Raw genomic sequence first — 10,775 nt, forward strand, 5'->3', positions numbered from 1 at the left:
AATATATTATACACCTACTGGCTCACTCACCCTTCAAACCGGAACACAGCAATACTGGGTACTGTTGTTTGGCGGTAGAATATCTGATGAGTGGGTAGTACCTAACCTTGGCTTGCAGAAAGCCCTACCATCAAGTAAAAGTGTAAGTAACTACAAAATAGAGAAATAGAGATATATGGAGATGTTTATCCAGTAGCGGGATATATATGAACCGTTACATATTTTTACTATATGATTAAATACTGCAGTTAAGTAATAATATACAGTTTGAATCGATTCTTGTATTAGCTAAATGTATTCTACTTGGATCGTGTATATATCATTCGCTTGCACTACAAACAATGTACCTCTTGATAATGCCAGTTTATAATTCTATTAAATATATAACTAACGTATTCTATGTTATTTGTAGAATGCTGCAACCAAAGCAATAGGATTAAATTTGTTTTATTATTTAGTTTCACGATGCTTTTCTAGTTTGACCGCCTGCTCACTTACTCCTTAAGTAAATAATACAATTTGATACAATTTTCACCGTAACCGAAGTATTTTCTTCCGCAACAATATAATAAGAATAAAATGGAATGGGGTGGAATTTTATTGAGCAGTGAGAAAATTCGATATCTTCGTAGATTGTAATATAATGGTTAGCCGTTACTGTGAGCCTTATGTAAATTTAAAAAATAAAATCCGCTACCAAGTATAAGAAACTAAATTAATTATAGCGTGGATGTTTTATGAGCAGCGTATTTAAAAAAGCTTCTACAAATTTAATATGATAATGATATCGCCCTGAGCGATTTCGGCCTCGACGGCTAAACTCAAGCGAGACCAGCGAACTATTATGGATATATATATTATAGATCACAGTGTGTGCGCGAACACAGATCCGATGGAATGGCAAATCCGGCACGACCGGAAAGAGCTCAAGCGCAAGAACAACGGCTTTACGTGATTTCCCAGGCATGGCAGTGTGAACATTTTCAACTTACAGACTCCGGCAGTAACTGAGAATTTTTTGTTGGAAACAATCAATCCTTTTTATCGGCCCGACCTGAGTTTTGAACCCAGGACCTCAGGATTGCAGCCTTATATCAAGCCACGACCAACGAGGCAATCAAATTTAATATGTAATACAAAAACTATAGCAAATATTCAAGGGATTTTATGTTGAGTGCGCAAAGACTAGATTTAATGGGTATTGTAGTCAGATTATAAAATAAAACAAATGAGTATTGTTTAATAGTATCCGTTTGGAACAGATATTATAACGTGATATAATAATATATTATACAAACCATTAATTGCATAACAACAATGTTCGAATACCATATGCTATAATAAAAATTTACTTACTCTGAAAAAAAATCATATACACAACTAAATACATGAAATGTTTGACAAGTTTCACGAGAGCGGATAATCAAATTATCTTTATACTTATTTAGTTTATAAATGGTTTCCATTATCTGAAAATATAAGACTTTTCTTAAGTTTTATATTTTATTTCAAGCCGTCTTTCATAATATGACACAAGACAGCCTGTAATCTACGAGTATTTACTTTGGAAATTCAATATTCACTTTTATAAAAATAATGGTGTGCTTAATGATGTCACATTTAAGTATAGTTATATAAGGTTTTAAATAATGTTATATAGGTTTTAATATTTTTGTTTTTATCAAATGTTTTGTTTTTTTATGTTTATACATCTCGGTAGGTATACATCTATGTGAAGACACGACACTTTGAACGATCACCTTATAATCTGTGCACATGTCTATGAAATTTTTTGAAATGTCTACTTTATTGTATGTAATAAAAACGCCACGAATTTTCGCTTTAAAACTTTAATGTCGATACTTTAGAAAGTTAACCTGCCTTAAGGAATCCTCTTTATAATATTAGCATGATATCTTTGAATAATACCTCATTAACTTCTTTAATAAATATATCGCACTCGGACACTAGAAGTATTTAGAAAGATTTTCACCAAATTTGAGAAAATTTTATTGGAATTTATTTTTAACTCACGAAAAAGTGAATGTTACCCACCCTTTAACGATGAAGCCAACATTCCACACTACGTAGAAAATACGAGTTAAAGCAGCTGCAAATGATAATGACTGCAAATTGCATTTAGGGTTATTAAAATGCAAACGACTCATTTTCCACTCAGTAGATGCATTTTATATTTAACTGAAGCCGCATTCGACTTTATTCTCGGAAATCGTTGAGACACAAGGTTTCTATATTTCCAATCAACATTTAGATACCTACTACTCGTTACACCAAGGAGTTTTATTGAACATTTTCAGTTTCTGCACGAAGCGCTTTCCAAATTGTTGGATAGAAAAAAGTGAGTTTTGTAAATAGGTATACGTTTTATGTGTTATCGGAAAATAAAAAACTATTTGATAGTAGGTAATTGTATACATAGGGTAGATAAATGTTTATATGGCCTCAAAAATTCGAGTTATTTATTCCGTATCGGGTTAGATTTATTATATGTTCTTCAATGGTGGGCCGACAAAGGGAAATGTGCATCGGTTTTATAAGAAAAAAACAACGCTACGATGTACGACTTCCATATCACGCTCGTGATATTTAAAATTAGATTATTTCTAGCTTAATTCATGTTATTATTCCCATTTAAAACAACTATAATTTATATATAAAACAATAATTTGATAAATAATGATAATAATAAGAGACGGGACGTATTCTGTGTTAGTTACAACTTAGAATAGCGGAAGAAAATCTGAATTATTTTGGTGTATATTGTTGCAAAACTTGAAACTTCGATATCGCTATCGATAATATAATAAAACAAATTGTAAAATGAATGTCATTTGCATCTAAATCGAAATCTGTTAACGTAGTGCTTATCCATGAGCTGCTGTATTATGTAGGCATACCCGTGTACGAAACTAGGACTAGTAACGCCTGTGGAGCAGAAACAAAGAGCGACGCGGTAAACTGTTGTGACAGTTTCGCAATGTGCAATTACGAGCCAGACACGGTCTCTATTAGAGTTTGCGGGAAACTGTTAGAACAGACTATCGCTATTTTTAATTTGGACATAGTAATTTAAAAAATAATTAATATTTTATAGCCAAAATTATTCATAATTGAAAAAAAAAGGAGCATACAAGAAGAAGTATTAGATTTACTGAGGTGAGGTATATAAGTCGCTTGTGCTCATTGCGGAAAAGAGCATCCGTCAAGGAAACCATCAGTTCGAGCGCTTACTATACTGTTATAAGTATTTTATTTTTCTTTAACTAAATAAATTAAAAAAAAAAAACATTGTAGAGAATGCCAACTAACCTAACCTAACCTGCTTTTCACGACTATTAAGAAAATCAGTGAATAATAGACAGCGGCGAGAAAATGAACAAGCAATTAAATAAATAAAATAGGAAGTTAATAGACGACTAGATAGAGTTATAGAGGTTATTTCATACAAAACAAATGCATATTTATTCATTATATTCATACGTTGTCTGAATACATTACTACAGTAATGCGATTATCAGCCGCATGAAACTTTCGTGAGTGCTTATGCATGCTTAAATGTATGATAAGAAACGGATCTGAAAGTCTAAGCTGAAACCTGACGTAGTACATTACGTATGTGTAGCGTGAGCAATTACGATTCAGAAAATAATTGGTGCGATGAAAGTTGAAATACACTTTGAAAAAGTTAATTTCAGTAAACCTTGATACAAATGTTTCCCTATGTTAGATATGTTTGTTATTTATTTAATTACCGTATTATAACAGAATATATATTATAGATGGGCCTAGATGGCCTTTAAGAATAGAACTCATTTAAAATTCTTCTCATACTCGGCGATGAAAATAACATCTTGAGTTAGTCTGCAGATTTTGTATGAAATTCCGTCATATAGAGCAATGTAACCCGTATTGTATTTACCTCTATGTTTTCACCTTAACAGCTTAAGTAGATATAGATTTTTCCAGAAGTGAACATCTATGTACTGTTACTGTTAATCTATACACTTTACTAACATTATAAGAACGAAATTAACTCTGTCTGTCTGTCGGTTGCTCTTTTAGGGCCAAACCACTGAAGCGAATTTGATGAAATTTGTTGTAAGCTAAAACTCCAATTAAAGATATAGGCTACTTTTTTATGCCTAAAAATAGACGAACACGCAAGCGATTCCGTGGGCGACAACTAGTATTTAATATTAATCCAAATAATGGAATGTTACAGTACTGTGTTCTCTGACCAAATAAACTGTTAACATTATGTCCTACAACAAACTATGATACTGATTCAAAGTAGTGGAATAAAACGTAAAGCTAGAATTTAATATGTGCAGCCATTGCAGTTAAGCTTCGCGGCAATACAACAATTACGAATAGATTACAACAGTAATATTATAATATTATAAGTAATAAATTTATAAGGGATTATAATTTTGGAATAACGGTACTAAATATTTATTTATTCAAGAGCTGGTCTGTTCGCTTACTAAAAATGGAATGTTTTATTCTTCTTTTTCCCATCAAAGATTTTTAATTTAATATATTATAAATGTTATATTCACGTTTCTTGATGTACTAATTTGCGCAAAATACTTTAACGGTGAAATAAACACTGGCACCGTCAAATGTTACAAGTTTTACATAATTTGCTCTGCATATGTCCTCTTGTTTTAACTTTCGGCCGCGGACAGGAATTCATTTCCAGAAACTTCCTTGAAATAAACTATCATAGTTTAGATACTATAATATTTTTTAATATCCATATGTTCTATCCACTAGGTCCTCACTGCTTTTCACTCAAAGTAATCTTAGAGAAACTCACGGGTTGAACCGCTTTAGCTTATCATTTAATAATATACCTTAGTAGAAATTTATTTAAGAAATAAATGAATTTATATTCAAACATAAGAACGAACGTTCATTTACTTTAATCCATACTTAACATCCGACGTTACGTCGCGCCGTTGAAGTTGAAGGGCAATTAACCCAATCGCTTCACAAATTGCCTGTCCTGTCATGCGCTTCCTTTAGCTTTAACACGCACGCGAAATCGATCTCAGTTTATATAAAGCTTTTGTTATTGTACCATTGCGGAATACCTCCACACCTTTCAAACTGTCACGTGTAAATTTTATATTTATACGTTTACATTAACATTAACAGCCTGTAAATTGGGCTAAGGCATCCTCTCCCTTTGAGGACAAGCTTTGGAGCATATTCCACCACGCTGCTCCAATGCGGGTTAGTGGATACACACGTGGCAGAATTTTGTTGAAATCAGACACATGCAGGTTTTGTCACGATGTTTTCCTTCACCGCCGAGCACGAGATGAATTATAAACTCAAATTAAGCTCATGAAAAATCAGTGGTGCTCGCTTGGGTTTGAATCCGCAATCATCGGTTAAGATGCACGCGTTCTAACCAATGGGCCACCTCGGCTCATTTATACGTTTATTTATATTTATTTTATTCAAAATCATATGGTATATATGCAAATGGCCCACCTATGACAAGTTTCCTCCCTTAGAGATATTAACCATTTCTTACATTTTTAATAAGCCAAATGCGCGAACATTCCTCGTAACAAAATGTCATATCCCTTGCGCTACAAGCGCACTGCGCGTCACACTGGGTCGCTCACCCTTCAAACCGGAACACAACAATACTAAGTATAGCTGTTGCCCGAAGAATGTGCTGAGTTATGGTTACAAAGTCCTACAGAGTATCTGCAAGTGAATCTTATTAACAGACTCTTAATTTATACGCACAAACGTAAGTCATTCTTTGTATTTGTCATGTCTCATGAATAGGACTGCTTATGATTAAATTGTTTTTAACGACGAAAGTTCTATTAATTAATGTCATCGAATTAATATCATAACATAATAATATCGATTAGTTTACTCAGAAAAAGTACGCATGTGTGTGTAGTCTCAATAATATCATTGGAGTGGTTTTGTAGATATCATGATGTACAGGAATTTAATTTCACTCTGGTTCATTAACTACATATATCTTAGTAAAAAAATTACATCAATCCGTTGTTCTATTGTTGCATGAAAGGAGGCCATGCTGTAAAAGTCCTTCTGACATATTAATTCTACATTTTTTATGTAAATAAATATTACCTTCTAGAATTTGTAGTAGTTTCAGAAATATTACCTGCTATATTAAACGCGTCAAAAAAATCTCAGGTTCTATTGATCGAAGAATTCGCACAAGACTGGCGAATCCGATCTGTTATCAAATGTTTATCTCATAGGTTAAAAATAGCAAGGCATAAAAAAAACCCTTATTTTTCGATATTCTGTATTCTCTTATTGTACGGTAAATCAATTTGACGGTCGTTTAATATAAGATTCGCACAGTTTCGCACAGTAAAAGTAAGTAAGAACTAAAACAAATAAGCACACTTTAATATATTGGTGTGCGTGTAAATAGTGCCTGAAATAATAAGTTATCGGTCTTTTTTATATGGCATTGGTTGGTGGACGAGCATATGGGCCACCTGACGGTAAGTGGTCACCACCGCCCATAGACAAAGGCGCTGTAAGAAATATTAACCATTCCTTACATCACCTATGCGGCACCAACCTTGGGAAATAAGATGTAATGTCCCTTGTGCCTGTGATTACACTAGCTCACTCACCCTTCTAACCAGAATACAACAATACAGAGTACTGTTATTTGGCGGTAGAATATCTGATGAGTGGGTGGTACCTACCCAGACGGGCTTGCACAAAGCCTTACCACCAAGTAAACATATTTGTCTTTGTTATATTAGTCTTTAAACATATTTAACCATGAGATTGTTTTTCGTTGCCTTATTATACAAGTTATACAACGTGTATGTTGTGATAAGCAATTGCCTTCGCAATGATTCGTTTATGTATATTTTTATAGAGAAAAGCCGATCAAGTACGAGTAAAATTTTCACACGTTACATAACACATAGGCATGGGCACAAAAATAGAAAAAAAAATTAAGTGTGTGTGTTTTATACCATTCTGAAATATGTTAGCAATAATTTAGGACTAAATCTTACACGGGAATACTTTTTAAAAATGCTGTGTTGCTTAACAATTACGAATTTTAAAAGCCATAAAAAAGCATTTTAGAACTGTAACAAACCCTACAAATAAATAAACAGAACACGCTACATCGGCTCTGTTTTTACATTTTAAGTAAAGAACCACATATGATAGAATATGCTAGAATATTGTCCTTTTTCTGTTACGATAAAATAAGGATTTACAAAGGTGTTCTTTTAAAGAGAATCTCCTTTATTGCATGTGTCATTTAAACTTTTAAGCTCGGGTACGCGTTAAGCCTGGTCGTATAAGGATGGTTACAGCAAAGTGAAATTTATAGCGAAGTGAGTTGGGATTTTACATGTATTTGTCATTCGTATCACTTAGTTGGCACTACGAAATAAAACGTAAAAAAGTTGTTTTAGACTAAAAGGAAATTATAAAATGAGAACGCCAAAATATAGTAGTTTATAATTTTACGATTGATTTAAAAAAGAAATAAAATACGAAAGTGAATTAAAATAAATCAATCAAATCAATATAGACTTTATTCAAGTAGGCTTTTGCGAGGAATTTTGAATCGTGAATTTACATGATTAAATTAAATTTAAAGTTACTGGTTCTACCGAGTTTCTACCGAGAAGATCCAACCAGAATCTCAATATTTATTATTTTCTGACAATCAGTTACAAATGTTATGAAGAACAATAATTTAATTATTACTAATCCTGTATGGAAATCAAGAAATACTAACTCCACCCTTTTTATAATGTATATAATAATTTATCGAGTAATACTTGGGAACATACCTATGTACATTTCTATGCAGATGATAGTGCATGGGGGCTACCATGGATATACAGTAGCCAGGCGAGCGGAAACTGAGAAAAGGTAGAAGATCTTGTTTTTGAACTCGATAGGACGTTAGGACTCATTGTCAAATGGATCTGATAACCTTATTGAGTTTAATGCCAAAAAAAAGTAAGGTATACGCTTTCATAATGAAAACGGCACCATTTTCCCGTGTCTGTCCCATCTCTTTGTAGAACTACGCTGGAGATACAAAGCAGAATAGCCGTTCGCTGCGACCTATCGAGGCTATTATCAAAACAACCTCGCGGTCGCTCGGGGTCCTGAACAAAGTACGGCAACTGCCGCAACAACTGCCCCTGTTGTACAAAACGCAGGTGTGGTCTTGTAATTAATATTGCTCGCACCTTTGGGTTCCGCTAAGTACTTAATGGAGACCTTGGATCAGTTGCAGCGACGTGCGGGACACATTATTGGCGAAGTAAAGGTTACGAACACCCTTGAACCTTCACGATTGCATCAAGATCTAGGGGGACTTGAGCGCTTTCTATCGTCTGTATCACGTAAAGTGCTCTGAGGAATTATTTTCTCTAATTACTGCTTCCTCTTTCCTTTACAAGTTTATGAATGCTGGCTCTAGATGTCACCGCCTAACTGTGACATCAATTCCATTGCGTACAAAGAAATTTAGAAGCTCTTTCTTTGTCGCACCTCCAAAAATTGAATTCTCTACCAGCACCCGTGTTGTCCTCCTCTTATAACTCGTGTTCCTTCAAACGAAGCGCGATAGGTATTTTGTGGCGGTAGGCGGCAGGTATTCCTGACTGTACTGACTGTCTTCGTGTTTGGACTCCACTACCAATTACCATCCAAAATAAAACGTTGCTCATTATCAAAACAAAAGAATTTGCAACTCATCTAATAATTTAAAAAATAACAAACGTCGTATCTCAACTTGGGGAGCGCGACCTTCAGACCTTAATTCACATTATCTAAATAGAAGTAATAGAATTCCATAACATTTACCCGTATAAAGGTACCAGCTTTAATTACAGGTCGCAAAGTAAATGTACAGGTACTTTTTGATGAACGCATCCCTCCACATTTTAAGCTAAAAAATTGCTTATGTTCGTTCTGATGATATACAAAAAAGGTAATTATATTATCTTCATATTAACATTCATTAAATGTAATACTAATTAAATCTCTTGTTTTCAATTCGACTGTTCCGTGCTTTCAATACGAGCTTTGAATGATTTTAGAGATAAGTAGTAAAGTTCATAATTTATTTACAAAATACATTCAATTAAGAGCCTCCAATGAGTTGAATATTAAATGGGCTCAATTTAATAGAACAGCATAAGATACTAATATATATAAGATACTAACGGAAACCGAGGCTTTCAGATTGTCACGAAAATACTTTAAAATCTGTCTTTGAGTCATTTTAATGTTTGGATATTATTTATTTTACCTTTAATTATTATTATTACTTAAAATAAAATATAAAGGATAGAGTAGCTTTTTAATTATCAAAGAATTATTAAAATCGGTTCAATAGTTTCAAACAAACGAACAAATAAAACGTTCCGCTTCATAATATTAGTATAGATCACTCATAATTTATCCATAATCGTCTGAAACTGTCCAAGAATACGTTCTAGACATATATGTTCATTATTTTCATTTAATCCATTACAATTCGCATTTTGCAAGTAAGTTATTTTCTTAATTATCTATCTTTCGTACTCTCTTTTTCTATATCGCTCTCTGAAATTTAAAAATTCGTTTTACGAAACATAATTTCGAAAAGTGAAGGAATACTTTCTCTTTTTATACCGAACAAATTAATTTCGTCTCCGATTAAAAATAATCATTTTACGGATTAAATAATATTTTCCTCTCGCTAAGGTAAAATCTAACGTTTTCAAACTCTTTAACTGTCAAAATCTAATTAAAGAAGCTAATTAGGAGACTTCTATTATTAAAATAATAAATTTGATAGAAGAGTTATTAATTAAATTCAATGCCAGATCACACAACTGACATTATTATAAAAGAATATCGTGATATTCAAATGCAATGATTATCAGTAATAAGCATTATTGCTAAAAATTATAATTGTTCGACTAACTAAAATCGAACTTAATAAATATATTTTAATATAAGAGATTTAAAATTAATTATTTCTAATCTCTATATCTATCTTGATTTAGTGAATTTAATTTGTGTCTTATTACAAATAAAAGTGATCCGGAATTTTGTCTGACTTGTCCAATAATAATTTAAGTGTTAACAAATTTATATCGAGGTCTATTTACTGGGAATTATATGATGACCGTTCGGAAAATTCGTGTGTAATACGTATTCAAATTTCCCATACTAGTACGTCATATTATTCTATTATCTCGGAGAGAATTGTTTTCTACATGGTACTCGGAATGTATGAGTCGTAATTCTAACGCATTTCATATTTTGAAATAATAATCATAATGCTTTTACACCGATCAAATATTTGCGTCCGATACGTAAATATTGTAGCAGACACGGCACGTCAATGTAAACATAGTGAAATAAAATAAATAAATTTGAATCCGCATAAAAAAAAAATAATAATAAGAAAATATGAAAGTTATACTTTACCTTGGGTATATAACATAAGTTTTTACTTACCAATCATTCTATCCGCCAAACGACTTCGAAAAATCACCAGTTATATAATAGTTTGAAAAGTTTACTCACTTATATTCGAATAAAAATTAAATCGTTATTTCAAATAAATAATCATATAATCGGGGAATAAAATAATTAATGTGGATTCATGCACTTAGAAATGTCTTGTTTATCAGGCGTTAGACAAAGGGAGAAGGGAAATGGCAAAGTATCAAAGGAAGTTCACCCCGTGAGTGTCCCGA

At 32.6% G+C, this 10,775-nt stretch overlaps 1 protein-coding gene across 1 annotated transcript in view; it reads right to left on the reverse strand.

Moving 5' to 3' along the window:
* The window catches only part of LOC113401356 (uncharacterized), a 155,800-nt gene extending 145,025 nt beyond the window's left edge, over positions 1 to 10,775 (reverse strand). Inside the window, exon 1 of the mRNA XM_026641238.2 lies at positions 10,534 to 10,775. The gene's annotated coding sequence lies outside the window, so the exon portion shown is untranslated. The remainder of the gene's footprint in view (positions 1 to 10,533) is intronic.

This window comes from Vanessa tameamea, chromosome 7 (assembly GCF_037043105.1).
Source record: "Vanessa tameamea isolate UH-Manoa-2023 chromosome 7, ilVanTame1 primary haplotype, whole genome shotgun sequence".
In the NCBI taxonomy this organism is placed as follows: domain Eukaryota; kingdom Metazoa; phylum Arthropoda; class Insecta; order Lepidoptera; family Nymphalidae; genus Vanessa; species Vanessa tameamea.